Here is a 19106-nt window from a genome sequence, read left to right as displayed (position 1 = left end):
AGCCCCTGTGCTCCTTGCCATTTTCAAAGGGGGAATGTACATCCCAATACTCGGGTGCCTCTCTGTGAACCAGCTGCAGAGCCAGCTTTAGAGCCCATGTACTCATGAAATCAAAAGCACAGGCAAAGTCATATTCCTTTCTGTTTATCCTGCAGTCACTGACAGAGCATTCATATGGGACTTAATCCACCCTGTGCACTTCACTAGGTGTGCTTTGGCATATTCTTACCCATCACCTTCATTCTTTTTCCTTCAGGAGGGTGTTCTAGATTCCTGGGGAGTGTATGTTATGGAGCAGAAGCAAAAGCCCACTTTTTAGAAGATTTTGGTGAAAACTAGCTACTTTGTCATATATATATGACTGGAGCTCTATAAAGCCAAAGGAAGATATTTTACTAGGTGCCTTGCTTAATTAATCCTAAGCCTGCTAGTTTTATATCTGCAGTACTTACCTGGTAGCTCAGCCTCATTTCCTCACTTCAGTATAAATAAATAAAACACAATGAATAGACCCTGTGCTTTCATAGCAACCTGATATTCCCCCCAGTCCTCTGGTTTGAGGTGCCTTATTAGTCAGAATCAGATCTCATATTTCAATCCAAAATCAGCAGAAATAATACAGTGCACAGTGTAAACACTCAAGGTGTGTCTACACTACACCGTAGCTCAAAATAAGATACACAATTTGAGCTTCACAAATTTCACATCTTATTTTGAAATAGCTTATTTCATACTTGGGTGCTGTCTACACAGTGCCAGATTTCAAAACAATCTGCTATTCCAACATGTCCCTGTAAACCTCATTCCACAAGGAATAAAGGACATCAGAATAGTGAGCCCATTTTATTTTGAAAAAATGCACTTGCTGTGAAGATGCAATGTAGATGTAGCCTCAGAGGCTACCATCTCCTTCTTTCTACGTGAATGATTGTTAAAATTATTTTGCATGGAACACTAACCTGCTGGATAAAAGTTAATCTGACCTTTCTAAACACATTTTTAAAAGAAATTGCTACTTAGCTGTAGATATTGTAGTTTAGGCTATAATTCTACAACTTGAACCACCTTTGAAAGACAGATCTCTGAAGGAAAAGGAATAAGGGAAAGCATTAGTAACACAGCTTAGTTTATATGGGACCTAAATACACCGATTAAAGTCTCCTGAAATCCCTCTGCTTTCTCTGAAGGTAGCAAAGAGCTCTCGCACTGGCTTTAGTAAAGATAAAAATGGAATCATAGTGTGTAGGAATATGAATGTGTGTTTGGAGCCACCTTCTGTAGGAACTGGCTTTTTCAGTGCAGAAATCTATTCTATAATATAAAGTTCTCAATTCCTATTTGTACCAGAATAGATGGTGAGTTTTATGTGCAATGCATATATTTATGATGTATTTCTCCATCTTCTCAAAAATGCTCAGACTATGTTTCCCCTAGTAGCTGTTTAAGGATCAGATTTTATTTTACTATAAACCCTCACTCCACAGTTAATACTTTAAAAGAAAAACATATCGGCTGTGTCTAGACTGGCCAGTTTTTCCGGAAAATCAGCCGCTTTTCCGGAAAAACTTGCCACCTGTCTACACTGGCCGCTTGAATTTCCGCAAAAGCACTGACTTCCTACTTTAAGAAATCAGTGCTTCTTGTGGAAATACTATTCTGTTCCCGTTCAGGCAAAAGTCTCTTTTGCACAAAGCTTTTGCGCAAAAGGGCCAGTGTAGACAGCTCAGATTTGTTTTCTGCAAAAAAGCCCCGATTGCAAAAATGGCAATCGGGGCTTTTTTGCGGAAAAGCGGGTCTAGATTGGCACGGACGCTTTTCCGCAAAAAGTGCTTTTGCGGAAAAGCGTCCATGCCAATCTAGATGCTCTGTTAAACGCATTTCCGGAAAATCATGCCAATCTAGATGCAGCCATCTACTTCCATCCACATACCAATTACCAGTCACATATTAGCTTAATACTACTTTAAAAAAAAACCCAAAAACGTTAACATACTATTCAGTACCTTGCCTGAAAAGTCCTCTCAATCTTAACTTGGACAATGAGAATAAAAAGACAAATTTGGTTCTTTTGAGATTCATCATTATTCACAGGCTAAAACAGTTCAGGGAAAGGTTTCATTTTTCCCACTTCACTTCTCTCCTGTTCCCAGAAGGAAAATTGTGACAGGCTTAAAATATAGTTAGTGAAACTATTTCTGGAATACAAGCTTTTGAAATGGCAAGTCTGTGGTCTTCTCCACTACAGTATAGCACTTAGGAGCCTTAGTCAGGGATCAGGACCGCATTGTGCTAGGTACTGTACAACATAGTCTTGTCTGCTTGATTTATATGGGGATTAAACTTACTCTATAACAATATAAAATAGTCCAATGTAAATGTACAGATCAGCTTCTGTTTCTAAAATGAGGCTATATAAATCAGTGTCAATTCTCATTAGACAAATATCAATCTTTGCTACTTTTTTTCTGAGGAATGGTGAAGATGATAGTTTGTGTTCTGAATAGTAGTAGAGATACAATTTTTTTAATTGCCCTAATGAAAAAAATTGTTACACTTCAAAAGCTGACAATTTTGAAAACACTGAGTCTTTACAAGACCTATTGAAAACATATTGAGTATTTACAAGACCTCCTCACACTTTTTTGTATGTTTAGTGACTAAGACATACTAATAGCAAATGCTCAGTTAAAGTTACAGTGCAGCATTCATATATACATTTTCTGGTTAGTTGAAAGTGTAACAGAGCTGGTATGATAAGCTGGGTACAATTGTGTCATTACTACTAATGTATGAAGAGATTGTTGTAAATGTACACTGCTTTCACATGATGCACTCATTAAAAATCATAGTACTGTACATTTTAAAGATGCTCCAACTTCTTAAATATATACATGTGAAACTCTAGCGCACACGTAGCTTAATCAGTGTAATAACATTTTCAGGCCTAAATCCAGCTGCTGCTGCCACAAGTTCCCCTGTCAAACGAATTGATGCATTGCTAGTGTAATAAGGCAGGTCTGGTTTCCAGGAGCCATACAGGGGTCTGTACAATACTTGCACAGAGCAAAGCTGAAACCTGCAAATATTTTTTGTATGGCAGTGCAAAGGGGCTGCCTGTAATACAGCATCCAATAGTGAGTGGAAACAGGTTTTGTTAAAGCAGCTTTGTGAATAACCTCATTCAAAGAAAATTCATGTTTCATTAGGTTTAGTTTTAAAGCATTTCCCCTTATGACTTCCTCAATGACCACTGAGACATTCAAAGTCCAATTCAACAGCCATTCCATCACAGCTAAGATAGACATGAAAGGAATTCTTCTTTAGGGGCACGGCATCTCTTAGGGTATGTCTAAACTACATGGCTCTGTCGACGGAGCCATGTAGGTTTGTTTGTTCGGCAAAGGGAAATGAAGCCGCGATTTAAATAATCGCGGCTTCATTTAAATTTAAATGGCTGCCACGATTATTTAAATCACGGCTTCATTTCCCTTTGCCGATCAGCCTAATCTACATGGCTCCATCGATGAAGCCATGTAGTTTAGACACACCCTTAGAGCCTGATTCTGCTTCATTCAAGCCAATAGGGGATTCTCTATTGATTTCACTGTGTGCCAAAGCTGCTAATCTATCAGCTATCCCAGGAGGTATGGAGCACCCATTTTGATACTATATACATGGGAACTTGCTGTTATCAGTTAGTGTTGCTTCTTGAAACAAAATATCAGTGGAATGGCATGTATTTTTAGTATCAAGAACATGTGATCTCAACTCAACCTGTAAATTATGCTTATCTTTAGGAAATGCTTTACTAATGCTTTACTAATGCAAAGAGACTTGAATGCCTCAGCAGATTGTCACATCCATTTCACGGCATGCTTCAATTTATGTTCCAGGAACAGTGATGAAAGAGACAGCTTCATGAGTAAACAACATCATTCAAAGAAAAGCCTTGCTTTACTTAATGATCAGCAGCTGTGGCTTTAAGAACACAAGAGAAACATTCTTTCTGGTTAATAAAGTAATGAAAACAGCAGGCGACTTTCAGACATTAATGTGAGTGTTGTGCATGATGCCAATTGCCTGAGGGTTTTGTTCAAACCAATGTGGAGTGATACTTATCCCATGCTCTGCTGGGACTTTTTTTCACCCTGGCAATATGACTTGGATACAAACATCTGTGCAGTACTTGTGTGAAGTTAGACCTGGTTCTATTTACCAAATGCCCTAGTTAGCTGCCTAGTTCATACTAACAATAAGTTAAATTCAATCCCATTTGTATCCAGTTTTGAATGACTGGATCTTAACCAGCTCCTGGGGCAGTGTTTATGTGGATCAGAAGGTAAAACCCCATGAGTACTTCCATTTAGGGCCTTCAGTTTGAGAAGGAATTAAATAAAACATTTCTCGGCATTTCCTCCCCTAGGAGACTGTGTGTTTCCCCTTTCTTTTCTTCTAAACATATTTCTCACTGCCTGGGGGGGAACGCAATGGGACTGTCACCAATATGTTCAGTTGCAGAAATATCATTTGGCTTGTATGTTTGTTGTGCTGAAATGTAAACATACATTCAGAAAAACACTATTGTGGCAAATAACAATCCCATCAGTACCTTCTTTGCTACCTCTGCCATGCTGAATCTATTTCTTATCTCTCCTAAGAATCAAGATAACCATCCAATAAGAGCTCCCTTTATGTGTACAGGTTGAATCTCCCTGGTCCAACACTGACAGGACCTGAATGACAGAATTTGCTGGCTCAGGGGAAGTGCCCCTGCCAAGGGCCTGAGCCATTGGGCCACCTGCCTCTGGCCCCCTCTGCTCTTTCTCCAGCTGGGCTGTCCACTCTGCTGCCACTGGCCCCAAGCTGGTTTTCAGTGAGCCAGGGTTCTCTGGCCCTGGACTGCACTGCTGTGAGCTGTTGGGTTTCTCTGGCTCCGTGAGTGACTGGGATTCTACAGCTCCTAGTCCCGTGTTGCTGTGGGTGCCTGGGGTTCCTGAACCCCTGGATCCACACTGCTGCAGTCTGCTAGGATTCTCTGGTCCCTAGCCCCACTACTGCTGAGGGACTCCTCTGGCCCCATTGCCCTCAGCCGTGGCTGGGCTGCTGGCCCTCTTGCCTTTAGGCTCCTAGGCTCTCTGGTCCAGGAGCATCTATGGTCCTACTGGACCACGGATGTTGCCAGATAGAGTGTACCAGTTTTCAGAGGTACAACCTGTAGTAGTAACCCCTTGTCATGCTCTGAACACAGGCATAAAGGTATACGACATATAGATTTGATAGTCAAGGTAGAATGTTCAGAGTACTAGGAATAACATTTCTGTCTGTTTATGGGGGCACATGAATGCTCCTCCTTCCCAAAAACCATTAATGCTTCAGAGACATTTATAATGTATTTCCCCCAGATCATTCCTGTATAAGAGGAAAGCATTATTTTCCCTACTTCTCAAAATCTGAGGGGCCTGGATTTCAGTGAGCACATGAAGCCTCCACTGAATTCAATCTATGAGTATTAAAGCCAGGTCCTACAGTTACATTTTTAGAAGCACCTAAGTGGCTTAGAAGCTTAAACCCCATTTTCAAAGATGACTTTCTATGAGACTTGGGCTCCAAAGTGCCAAAATCACTATTAAAATGGGACATAGTTCCCTATGCCACTTAGACACTTTTAAAACATTTGCTATGCCTACACTTGCAAGTGTACATGGTTGCATGGGTGTTCTGATGCCATAACCTGTGTACAGCTTAAGCCATGAAGCCCATTTCTGAAGGACAATCTAGTGCAAAAAAGCTAGCATGCTTGGGGGCGGGGTTAGTATGTACATACCTCCGTGGTGGCATACCTGTTCTACATTGCAGTATGGATGGGGAAAAGGGGCATGTGCTGTATCACAGTTGTCAATAGCCCCCCAAGCCTATTCCTACAATACCTACAACTTTTTGCCACCTAACATTTACCTAAACCATACCATGGTTAGTAGTAACCTGCACAGTGCATTACAAAACAGTTTTCTGCTAATATCTATTGCTGAGTAGAGAGGATCATGGTGTGGTGGGCCAAGAATAGGTCATAGGTGATCCAAAAAGAGCTACCTGGTCTCTGGATCACACACAGGCAAAGATCAGTGTTTAGTCAGAGAACCTCATTCTCTATAACTTTTCCCGAGTCAGCTGGAACATACACTGAACCAAGAAAGCTGCAGGCATTCACCGGACTCCATTTCAGTACTGGGAGCATGTGAAGCACGTCAGGCTCCTTGACTGGAGGACGAAGGACTCAAAGAGCTGCTCTTAGACCAGAATCTGAGGTTGGTAGGTTAATTTACATCCCCACACATCCTGGAAATATCTCCTCTTGCTCCAAGAATATATGCCTGACACCCACACCCTGACCCCTGCCTCATCCTGACATGGTCCACAAGCAGGCCAGGGTTGTTAAGTATTAGCAGAAGTTATTACACAGTATTGACATGCAGTCTCTGTGCCCCTGTGTATTGGTGCAACTGTCACCCAGGACTCCTCATAGTGATAGTCCCTGGGCAGAGCCAACCAAGAGAAAAGAATGGAGGCAAGGGAAGGCTGTGAAAGGGCCATGGTGGGGAAAGAACAGTTCTCAATATAAATGGTTGCTCAAAGATCCCAAATCTCCCCTTGCAAACATGAGTCATGGGGGAGGAAGGCAGGAGTGGCTTTAGATGAGCTGCCAGCAACTGGCACCCTAGGCAAAATGCACAATCGGCACCCCCGTCTCCAAAGCCCTCAACAGCCATTTATCTTGGCACCCTAGGCAACCACCTCGTTCACCTGTATCGACGGGCCACCACTGGAGGAAGGGAAAGGGATTTGGTGACTTGGGTATATACCTGGGGAGGAAAAGAGAATCATCTGGTTCTCTGAGGAAAGTCAGAGCAGTCTATTCGCCCAGTGACCATTGGAAATACTTACTACCATTCCCAGTCCCTGGTGTGTGAACTCTCCCAGGCTATGTCTAGACTGCAGGCTTCTTTCGAAAGAGAAATCCGCTTTTTCGAAAGAGAGCACCCAGCGAGTCTGGATGCTCTCTTTCGAAGATGGCCTATTTACATTGAAGAACGCCTTCTTTTGAAAGAGGAACTTTCGAAAGAAGGCGTTCTTCCTCGTAAATTGAGGTTTACCGCCATCGAAAGAAAAGCCGCGTTCTTTCGAAATAATTTCGAAAGAACGCGGCTTGAGTCTGGACGCAGGGGAAGTTTTTTCGGGAAAAGGCTACTTTTCCCGAAAAAACCCCTGAGTCTGGACACGGCCCCAGTGCGAAGCTACTCTGCAGAAGCCACAAGAAATGGATCGGTGAAGAATCCACTTGAGCCAATGCACAATCACAATGCCATGTCCCTTAGCAACAAAAAAGTGACTGTGGCTATGTCTACACTGCAGAGCTTTTCTATCCCAGAAAAACTCTGCCACATCCAAGGAATGCATCTGTTTTTCCAGAAAAAAAAATTGGAAAAGCAGATGTGCTTTTTCGGCATCCCTGTAAACCTTGTTCTATGAGGAAGAAGGGATGTTCTGAAAGATTTTTTTCCCAACATTTGGCCCCGTGTAGACAGGTCAAATGTCGGAAAAGCCTCTTTTGGAAGAAAAGCAGAAAAAGATACACAAATTGTGGTTCGCAATTTGTGTATTTTTTTTTTTACTTTTCTTTGTAGTGTAGACATAGCCTGTGTGACAGTCTGCTCCCAGTGAAAATCTGGTGTCATGGAAATTTTAACACTAGCACCCCTCCCCCATTGCTTCTCTCTCAGTGCTTCAGCCATGAGCTTGGTAATATTTTTGAAATGATCCTGGAAACAAAGAATGTTGTGAAATAATGGCTGACAAAGAATGTTGTGAAAGAATGCAGACAAAGGAAACAAAAATATCAATGAAGAGGAACCTAGTGACCTAGAGGAACCCAAGGCTCTACTGGTGCCTGGTGATTCGGAAAACCGGCCTGAGCTGAAGGCCCGGCTCGAACCCCAATGCCTGGCTGAACCCTGGGATCTGGCAAACCACCTGGATGCTGGACGCAGCCATCCAAGCTAATTCCCAAGTCCGACGGCTGGTGGCGCTGTGGGGTGAGTGAACCCCGTTACAATGCCTAAATGAATAATATGAGCTTTTTACTTTGAACTTTGTCCTAACAAATTTACATAATATTTGAAGATGAAAGTCGGCAATCCTCATGTGCTGTTATTGTAGTGTGTCGTCACATAGGCCTGATTGGGTCGCACTGCTATTGTAGTGTGCCGATCTCTAGAAGTTAATAAGAAATTAATGTTTATAATTTTAATTCATAATATTAATTATGAAGAAATCTAAACTTTAGAATTTTATCCAGTGAGAAGGCAATTGCGATACATTTTCTGGGAGGCACCTCACACCTCCTCTGTATCCTCGGGGAGGCACACCTCACTGGTTAAGAATCCCTGCTTTAGGTACTTAAAAACTATTTGTTTTTCCTATTACATTCCTGCTCAGCTTTCTCTTTGATATATTTTACCCACTGCCTCTTCTTGTTGTCCACCTCCCATTTTTTCCTTCTTCCACCACACTCCTTTCTCCTCTATTTATTTTGGTTCTTGGATATCCAACACTCTGGTCATCTGAAGAAGTGGGCTGTGCCCATGAAAGCTCATGATACCATCTACATGTTTTGTTAGTCTTTAAAGTGCTACCAGACTATTTGTTGTTTTTTTAAGTTTATGCATTACTTGTGACATTCTCCTGGTTAACAGGCTTCTTTGCCTGTGATTAGGCAATTAGCATGCCAGATGCCCTGTCTTTTGATATGAAAATGGGAAGAGTTTCAGTCTCTTTCACCTCATTCCATGAAGAAGTTTACCCTTCTGACATGAGTGAAGTCACTACCACCTGGGCCATGAAAGAGCTGTGCAATATCATGAAACTCTCTCCTAACTTTCAGTTAGTTGTTGCTGCCTGTCATGGAGAATGGTGGGTCTGATGGAATTATGACGACAAAATGTCTTGCGAGTAGCCTCAAAAACTGTTCTGTGCAGAGGGTGGCAGCAGACAAGCTTCTAATCCTCAGGGTGTATCCAACTGGTTCCTTGACAGATGCTTGTTGCCAAGATCACTTGGAATAATTTGATATAATTTTAATCATGGGCAATACTCTTCAGGCTTCCAATTTATTCTCCAACATCTTGACCAACTGAAAGTTCCCAACTACCAAATCTACTTCCTTTCCTGGGTAGTGCATTTTTATTGCTACTCCTTTTAATGAGTGAACTCACAATTTGTTTTGCTGATCAGCCTTTCTGAAAGCCAGTTTTATCCACACCTTTCTGGCGCTTAATTTTACTGGGTCATTCTCCAGGCTAGGAGAGATAAATTGTATATCTTAAACCTTTCTGAGGACATTTGATATTTCTAGATACAGTTCCAAACAAGAATTGCACATTTTTGTCTGATTTATCTTTTATCAAATCGACCTCACAATATCCTAGTAATTGGTACTGTACATTGCATATGGAATTTAATTCAACCTTCTAACCAGCTGGAGTTTCTCTCATCAGGGGATTCAGAAATTCTGGGCTTCTCAAAGCCTGGTTGCAGAGCATAACAGAAGGGTGCCAGTTCTACAGAAAGCAATATTATGGGACAAAAACAGTCTTATTGCATGAATAATTCAGCAGAATACTTCCCCTATCTTAGAAGTGACAGGTTTGTTTAGATTAATTTCTCCCAAAAAGAAAGAAGATTCAGCACCTGATTTTAACTCAGCAAAGACAGAATACAAAGCAGAACTTACATTTCCACAGTTGAAGTTTATAGATGAGACTGAAATCTGAATGTCAAAGTCTTTAATTTAAATGTTGTAGTTTAATGTAGAATTAGAACATACATATCCATTGTACAGCTAAGGCTATGTCTACACTAAAGACCTGTTCCAGGATACTGTGTCCAAGGAATGCATCTGCTGTTTTGAAACATCCCTGCATTCCTCATTGTATGAGGAATAAGGGATGTTTCAAAAGAGGAGGTTTTTCTGAAATTTGGCCCTGTGTAGATGGGACAATTTTCAGAAAAGCCTCTTCCAAAAAAAAAAAAAAAAAAAAAAAGCAGAAAAAGATACACATATTTCTGATATAACTCTGCAGTCTAGACATAGCCTAACTGGCAAACTCCATTCTAATTTCTTACGTGCAGTATGAGGAAATTTTCATTGCAGTTAAATTACAGGTTGGTCCTCTTTGGTCTGGCAGCCTGGAAACCTGACCAGTTCTGGATGAAAGATTTTGAAGAGGTCACTTCTAATCCTTCTGCCTCTGTTCTTCCCCCAAACCTGGCCACTGGTCTCGTGGCCAGCCCTCCCCTGTTGTTGGCCTTGCTGCCCTAGTCACACTGGGCTTCCAGCCCCACCAGGAAGTCCATACAGCCCTGATGGGCAGTCCCATTGTCACATGAGGGGCTCCCAGCCCCACTGCCACACAACCGGGATCCCAGCCCCACTGTATGGAAGGAGCTCACAAAATTGGCCCATACAAGTTTGAGACAGTCATATTCTGGCTCCTTAGGTCATGTAGTTTCTTTCTGTTTTATAAGATTATCATAACTCAGTTATGTCTTGTGAAAACTTCTATCACCCTGTTATTTCCTAAAACAAGACTGTCAAGTGGTCTGGAGTAAATCACAATTGTAAGTGCCAATCTCAGGGCAGGCTGTCAGAAAAGAAGGTGTCACACCACAGACACCTGACAGTCTATAATTAGATTTCACCAAGCCATTAACAGCATGTGGGTCTCCTGGATCACTATACCAGTCTGGAGTCACAGACAGTCCCGGTAGCCTCTCCAATCACTTTGACATCCAGACAAAATGAACTTTGTGATAAAAGATTAGTAAAACAAACAAAAAACCATCACACCACATTAGCAAAAACAACAAGGAGTCCAGTGACACCTTAAAGACAAACTCATTTATTTGGGCACAAGTTTTCATGGACTGCATCTGATGAAATGGGCTCCAGCCCATGAAAGCTTATGCCCAGATAAACTTCAGGGGGTAGCTGAGTCAGTCTGTACAGGAAAAAACAGCAAATGGTCTGGTAGCACTTTATAGACTAACAAAACATGTAGATGGTATCATGAGCTTCCATGGGCACAACCACTGTCATCTGAAGAAGTGGGCTGTGCCCACAAAAGCTCATGATATCATCTGTATATTTGGTTAGTCTATAAAGTGCTACCAAATAAACTTGATAGTCATTAAGGGGCCACAGGACACCTCATTGTCTGTGCTAAAACAGACTGACATGTCTACCCCTCTGAAACTTAACAGCACGTCAGATTTCTTCCAGTCTTAAGACACCATTCACTCAACCCAGATCAATCCATACATCAAATCTTACATCAAAGACAATATTGGCAGTCAAATCTATAGCAAACTAACTACAGGTTTATTAACTTAGGGTATGTCTACACAGCAAAGTTATTTTGAAATAACAGCCATTATTTCAAAATAACTGTACTAGCGTCTATACAAGCCAGCCACTATTTCAAAATTAAGTCGAAATAGCGGAACACTTATTTCAAATTTGGTAAACCTCATTCCACAAGGAATAGTGCCTATTTCAAAATGAGCACTGTGTAGACACGAAATAGGGGCTACAGGCAGTCCCCGGGTTACGTACAAGATAGGGACTGTAGGTTTGTTCTTAAGTTGAATTTGTATGTAAGTCGGAACTGGTACATATTGTAGGGGAAACTCTAGCCAAACATTTTTTTTAGTTTTGGATAGCATAGGGAAAGGTTAACTCCCCTCTAATGTTTGTTTTGCTGTCTGTTCCCCTGTTCAGAAGATTTCACATCTATTTCTGTCCCTGTGACAAACTCAGGACTAAAGGAGTAACTCATCAAATACCAAACAGCTCTGCACCATGCTTTGAGCTAATAGCTTTATTTCCACACACCACCCAGGGTTCTAGGAGGAGGGTCCTTTTTTTGCTAACACAATAAGGCCAGCACTTTGTTTTGGTGGAGTCTTTGTTTGCCCAGGGAGCCCAGCATGTATAGGGGGAGGAGGGGCGGAGAGGCTGCTTTTGTTTGCTGTTCGGCAGCCTGTTGCTCAGGGGAGGGGGCAGCCTGTTGCTGGCAGGGGGGGAGGGGGGAGGCGTGCAGGATGCGAGGCCACGGGGGGGGGGGGCAGCGGGCGTGGGGAGGCACTTTTCCTCTGCCCGGCAGCTCTGCGGGATCCCTGTCCCTGTGGCCAGCTGCTGCAGGCAGAGGCCAGTTGGAGCCGGCCGAAGAGGAGGAGGAGGTGGATTCTAGGACCCAGGTGAGCGAGCCCCGGGGACGCTGCTGCGCTCCGGGAGCCCGGCATGTATAGAGGGGAGGAGGGGCAGAGAGGCTGCTTTTGTCTGTTCCGCAGCCTGTTGCTCAGGGGAGGGGGCAGCCTGTTGCTGGCAGGGGGGTGGGGGAGGCAGCGGGCGTGGGGAGGCACTTTTCCTCTGCCCGGCAGCTCTGCGGGACCCCAGTTGGAGCCGGCCCGAGGAGGAGGAGGATCCTAGGACCCAGGTGAGCGAGCCCCGGGAATGCTGCTGCACATGTGCGGGAGTTGCCTCACCCCGTTAGTATCTAGGGATCCGACGTAAGTCGGATCCACGTAAGTCGGGGACTGCCTGTATTTCGAAATAGGAGGCCTCCAGCCCTTCCCAGGGTTCCCTGCTGGCCCCAACCAGGAAAACTTCTCTCCTCCACCTCTCCTCAGAGCCCTTAAAAGAGTAGAGTCTAGCCACAGTGTCTGTGCCAGCTCTAGGCCTGCCAGCCCAGAGCCAGTGTTCACTGCCCCAGACCTAGTGGCCCCAGCATGAGCCAGGCAATCAGTGCCAGCCAGCCCTCCACAGCTCCCCGGGCCCAGTCCCCCACTCCCAGGAACCTGCCGGTGGCCGGAGAAGGCGGGTGCCTCCCTGGTCCAGGGCGGAGATCATGGACCTGATTGATGTTTGGGGGGATGCCTCCAACGTCCATGATCTCCGCACTACATGAAGGAATGTGGCCAACTACAGCAGAATAGCTGCCAGTCTGGCTACCAAAGGCCACATCTGAACCCAGGAGCAGGTTCAGATTAAAATTAAGGAGCTGCGACAGGCCTATTCCAGGATCACAGGGGGCAGCTCCCAAACAGGGGCAGACCCAGAGAGCTGCCCCTATTTTGATGCCCAGAACCTCATCTTGGGGAGCAGGATGGTCTGTGCCCCCCAGGTGGTCATCGACCCTGGGGCAGAGGGCCCTGACCAGGGCATGGAAGAAAGGAGGAGGAGGGCCAGGAGCCACAGGAGCCCAGAGGAAGCATGCCGCGCAGCCAAGACCCCCGAGCTGTCCCAGCGGACCGGTCGCTGGTGTCATTCGGGGAGGCAACAACATGTGAGTGCCATCATTGTCCCCTTATTTGGGGGTGGGGAGAGAGACCAGGGACTGCGTGTGTGAGCCTTGCTGACCATGGATCAGGCAGAAACCTGTACACGTGTGAGCACGTGTCATGCCACCCCTGGGCATGTGGGCCCCAGCTGGCTGCCACACATATGTGTGAAGAGACATGATGTGCTCCTAACCCACGGATCAGACACAGCAGGACACCCTCCCTCCACAAGCCCCCTCTACACAGAGGCAGGGGACATCTCCTCCCCCCCACACACACCCACACTATATACGGCACAGGGGTCTGGGTACAGTTCCGGGGAAGGTCCCACTCCCAGGGATAGCAGGACATCCCGAACATGGCCTCTGTGCAAGCACATCGGCTCTGATGGTGTAGAGACCTGTCATCCTTGCCCTGCAGAGCGGGGCTGGGCTTCACCCACTGTGTCCCCAGGGAGAACTGACCACTTCTCTTCTTTCTCCACAGCCTCACCAACTGCGCATGCAGGGTGCACCACACCACAGGGGACATCCTCCCACACCCGAGGACTCCACAGGCCCACCCGTGCAGTGAAGGGGTACCAGCAGGAGTACTTGGGGGCACTGCGAGCCCTGCACCGCACCCTCCGCACTGGGTGCAGGAAGACATGCAGCTCCAGCAGGAGCAGCTTGCCCAGGGTAGCTTGTATCTTAACTCATACACTTTTATTCAATAAGGCCAATTTAATAATCCACATAAGACCATTGCAGTCCAGAAAATTTTACACCACCAGAGGGAGACAGGAGACAACTTTTCAGATAAAATACTGGCTGTTAAATGTTTGTTACTACTAACAGCCATACCACTGCCAAGCGTTCCATAAAAACAAATCTTTTTTTTTTCCAGATTTTACTAATCAGCTATTTCACTAACAGTATACAGTATATCACAATAACATTAGGAGTCCGAGATAAATCTCGCAGGACAAGAATATTCAGAGTTTAGAATAGCTTTCTTCTGAGGTGTTTCAGAAGATGGGGTTGCTCTTAAAAACTCTTAACTTTTCCATGAAAATAGGATCTAAGGTCTTTTTTTTTAAAAAAAAATAGGGAGACTAATGTTAAGTTCCTAAATCCACAGTTGGGTACTTAAGTGTGAGGCATGATTTTCAGATGTACACAATAATTAGTAGCTCCCACTGGAACCCCAGAGTGCCTGAGGTATCTTTTTCCACACTTCTCAAATAAGGAGCATTGACCCCCTGAAGTTCTTGGGCTAGGACATTTGGAGAAGTCACCTTCAGCCCCCAAAGACAGGACAAGGGTTCATGTGGCCCGAGGATGAAGAGTGGCTAGGCCAATGAGTTTCATCTTCAATATGTCTTTGTTAAACTGGAGGGCTATTGGGGGTCTGTGGAAGTCAGGAGAGACTGAAAGTGAAGTTAACTTTCTCCCCTTGCACATTCAAATTAATTTCATTCTTAGGGCTTGTTTCCACTAAGCTGGGGATTAATGCTGCAGCAATCGATCCAACAGCCATTGATTTATCACATCTCAGAATGGTCTGATGTTATATTATTAAAGTAAGAAATCTTCTGATTTCTGTCTTGAACATTAATGCATCTTACATTTGCTTCAATTTAATATTCAGACTATGAATATTGATTAATCATAATTAATAATAGAATACCAATTGAAATGTGTAAGTATTTGGGATATTTTTCTACATTTTCAAATATGGCATATTGATTTCATTTACAACACAGAATACATAGTGTACAGTGCTCACTTTATATTACTATTTTTATTACAAGTATTTGCACTGTGAAAATGATAAAAGAGTATTGTTCAATTCACCTTATACAAGTACTTTAGTGCAATCTCTTTATTATAAAAGTGCAACTTACAAATGTAGATTTGTTTTGTTATAAAACTGCACTCAAAACCAAAATATAAAATATTAAAGCCTACAGGTCTACTCAATCCTACCTCTTGTTCAGCTAATCACTAAGACAAACAAGTGTGTTTATATGTACTGAAGATAGTGCTGCCTGCTTCTTATTTATAATGTCACATGAAAGTCAGAATAGGCATTCGTAGGCACTTGGTACGAAGTATTGCCAGGCATTTATGTGCCAAATATGCTAAACATTCATACTTCAGCCACCCTTCATGCTTCAGCCACCATTTCAGAGGTCATGCTTCCATGCTGATGATGTTCATTAAAAAATAATGTGTTAATTAAATTTGTGACTAAGTTATAACATGTATATAGCATGGATGTATGGAGCATGTTTTCATGAGTCTTAAAAGCACAACATGCTAATGCAGAAACTACAGAACCCAAACCACCACCAAGGAAAAAAATCAACCTTCTGTTGGTGCCAACTGATTCAGATTATGAAAATGAATATACACTACTTTGGATCTTTATCAAGTGGAATCGATCATTAGCATGGACACATGTCCTCTAGAGTAGTCATTGACTCATGAAGGGAAACATGAATCTTTAGCACATCTGGCACGTTTGTATTTTATGACGCTGGCTACCACAATGCTGTGCTTTTGTCACTTTCAGGTGACATTGTATATAAGAAGCGGGCAGCATCATCTCCTGCAAATATAAATAAACTTGTTTATTTTAGAATTGGCTGAATAAAATATAGGATTGAGTGGACTTGTAGGCTCTACGTTGTTTTATTTTTGAATGCAGTCATATTTTGTGCCTATGTCTACATTTGTAAGTTCAACTAGACTGCACTGCAATACTTGTATGAAGTGAATTATAATACTGTTTCTTTTATTTTTACAGTGCAAGTATTTCTAATCTACTAAATCTTTGAGAGAGTTTGTGTGTCTGTCCATCCTGCTGTGAGTCCATTTGTTCAAGAACTCCTCCTAAAATGTAAAAGCTGCATTTGATGTGCAGCTTCTTCATATCATATCTTAAAGCAAAATAAAAGTTTGATTGTGCCAGGACAACGTAGCGTGCATGAAATTTGACTTTTTCTTATAAATGAAAAGGCAAGGGTTTGGTAGGAGGGGAAGTTATACTGTAGAATGACCACAGGGGGGCAGCAAGAGGCCAGAGATGGGACCTGGATAGCTATAATCCCATTGGGCCAGCAGGGATGGGGTGGAGAAAGGGATAGCTATCTACTATATATTTCAGAGAATTTATTTGAGTGTGTGTGTGTGTGTGTGTGTGTATGTGTTTGTCTGTCCCCCAGACAGGGGACATGAACCCCTTCCCTGGCTGTGCCCACTGCACCTGCAGTAGCCATGGACAGGTCATTCTCACTTGTCCCTAAACTGCTGCAATGAGAGAGGGCTGAGATAGTCCACTCACAGCCCGGGGCACACAGAGCAATGATGTAAATGATGAAAAACAAGAGTTAAGGACCTGAGCAATAATAGGTAAATCTTCTAGTAAAAAATAAATATAAAGAGAACGCTTTACCTTATGTTGTAATTAAAGTAAATATATTTGAAAGTATATAAAAGGAAAATATTTAAATAAATGGCATTCTATTATTGTTTAGCAGCACAAATTAATCTTTGTAAATGCTTGAAAAACCTAATTCAAATTTTAAATAAATTGCTACACAAGAAAATAATTTAATTTGATATAATTTACAATAGTTCCACATCTGTATTTGTTTACTAGGTCCTCAGATAAGGAACTTATTTTCAACTAGGATTTTGGAAAAATCAATTTGGAATTCCAGGACCTGGATTGTAATTTTCCAACATTATAGTTTACAACGCAAGTAGGATAATCTTTATTCTATATGCTAAATATGTCCACTAGATGGCACTGATTGCCTAACCACACATTTATCCTTAGAAAAAATTGCAATTTTTGTACAACAGCTGCTTTAAAAAAAACTAAGAATGGCAGAGTTCCACACAACTTTGAAGTGTACACTGAAATTAGTATGATTTTGCCTTTATCCTCCCTTACGGAAAAAAACAATGTATTATCATAGCTCAAAAACATTTACATTATATAAACATACAAAGAATATATAATAAATGACATTTATTTTTCTCAATATGAATCCAAACACGTGGGCAGAACTAAGTTCTAAGTTTTCAGTAGAACAATCTGCGGATTCTTCTAAACAGGGAAGTATGAAATGTGTGTGAGAGGGAAGGAGATCCATAGTTCATGGAAGTTTAAGCACAAGGTTAATGATGAAGGCCCCGACTCTGCATGTAAGCACATCATTTTGAACACATGCTTAAATGTCCATGAAGTCACTGAAATTATTTGTCATACTTCGGTGCTTAGGAGTTCTAGTGATACAGACCCTGCTGTATTGAATGATGCACAAATACGAGTTGGGGGATAGTTTTTTATTAAATTAAAGCTGTGCAAATGGTTTGATGAATCAGGTCATTTATCAACTGCCTACTCCATATAAGCAGAACATTGTGAAAATGAAGATAGCCATTTCCTCTGTACATATATGGTCACCTGTGTGTGGCGCATGCTCTAAAAAGCAGACTGACAGAGGTGCATCTGCTGAGAGTTATTTAGAACACATAATGTACCCTGCACTGATTGACTGAAAGCCAATCTACATGAAAAATAATTAGGCCTCTGGAACTCTTGAATTAAATTCTGGCTACAGCTACAAGAAAAAAGCAAAAAACAAAAGCACACTTGTGTCTCATCACATGCTGACCAGACTTTTCTTTCCCTTCCAACCAAACTATTTGGCAGCCTCTCATCTGACTAGTCTCAGCATGGGAACAACAGGGATCTTGCAGGCTGAAATGGAGGCACATTAGCAATGCTATTCAAATTTAAGACTATAGACAAAGTAATTCTTAAAATTAAAAAAAAATCCCCCACCTCCTCCCCATACTTATTCTGTAATAAGAGCAAGAAGTCTAGATTTGATGTAATATTAAGACTGCAAGGCAATATACTCAGCTGGTGGAAGTCAGTATAATTTTCACTGACCTCAATGGAGCTACACTGATATACAGTGGTGGACCTCACCCAAAGTATCAAGCATTCAAAAGTCAATGCAAGCCCAAAAGCATTAGCCTGGGATCAGCCTAATTATTGACACACAACCTTCATAAACACAGTTAAACACCCCAGTGGTGTCTTGCACCTCTCCAGAATTTCAAATTCAGTAAAAGCCAAACTTTGGAATACCAGGAAATGAAGAGTTAATGTAGATGCCCATGCAGTCTTAGCTCTGTCCCCTTAGATCTGGCAATAGCACTAGGAATTACCTGCATGCACTCCAGAAGCATTCACTGTGTTACGTGTAGCTCTATTAAATAGGGCTGCCACTGTGATGTGAAGTGATCTTGGGGAGGTGAGAGCCCCTACCTCTGTCCCCCATGTCTGTGTAATCACAGGAGTAGGTACTTATATGCCTTATTGCTGAGGTTCCCTTGACACCTCTTCCACTCAGTTCCCCAATAATTCAGTTCAACTCGTGTTATTACTAAGGCTCCCACATTTTCATACAGCAAGGCTACGCTGAATTGATTGACTCGTGTGTCATGGGTGGATATAGGGCAGTGTTTCTTAAACTTTTTGAGACCACAGAACACCAAACAATAATTTTTTATGCAGAACACCTATGAAAATTTTCTTCCAAAAAAATAAAAATAAAAGGTTGTCAGACCAAAAAAGAGAAAAACAAAGAAGTAACAAAAACAAAGAAGAGGTCACGGCACACCTATGAGTTGTTCACAGAACACCAG

At 42.6% G+C, this 19106-nt stretch overlaps 1 long non-coding RNA gene across 4 annotated transcripts; it reads left to right on the top strand.

Annotated features, from left to right (window-relative positions):
• Positions 1-12175: 12175 nt before the first annotated feature.
• LOC106732555 (uncharacterized) lies at positions 12176-16954 on the top strand. Of its 4 annotated transcripts, none has more exons than XR_012901456.2 (3): positions 12176-12312; positions 13200-13400; positions 13882-16954. It is a non-coding gene; the product is annotated as an uncharacterized LOC106732555 (long non-coding RNA). The 4 variants fall into 4 exon arrangements; XR_012901459.2 differs by having other exon boundaries at positions 12181-12312; positions 13220-13400; XR_012901457.2 differs by lacking the exon at positions 12176-12312 and adding an exon at positions 12426-12551 and having other exon boundaries at positions 13220-13400; positions 13882-16953.
• Positions 16955-19106: the final 2152 nt, after the last annotated feature.

The sequence above is a fragment of the Pelodiscus sinensis genome, chromosome 2 (genome assembly GCF_052426305.1).
Source record: "Pelodiscus sinensis isolate ZL-2025 chromosome 2, ASM5242630v1, whole genome shotgun sequence".
In the NCBI taxonomy this organism is placed as follows: Eukaryota; Metazoa; Chordata; order Testudines; family Trionychidae; genus Pelodiscus; species Pelodiscus sinensis.
This window is presented reverse-complemented; position numbering and strand designations above follow the sequence as displayed.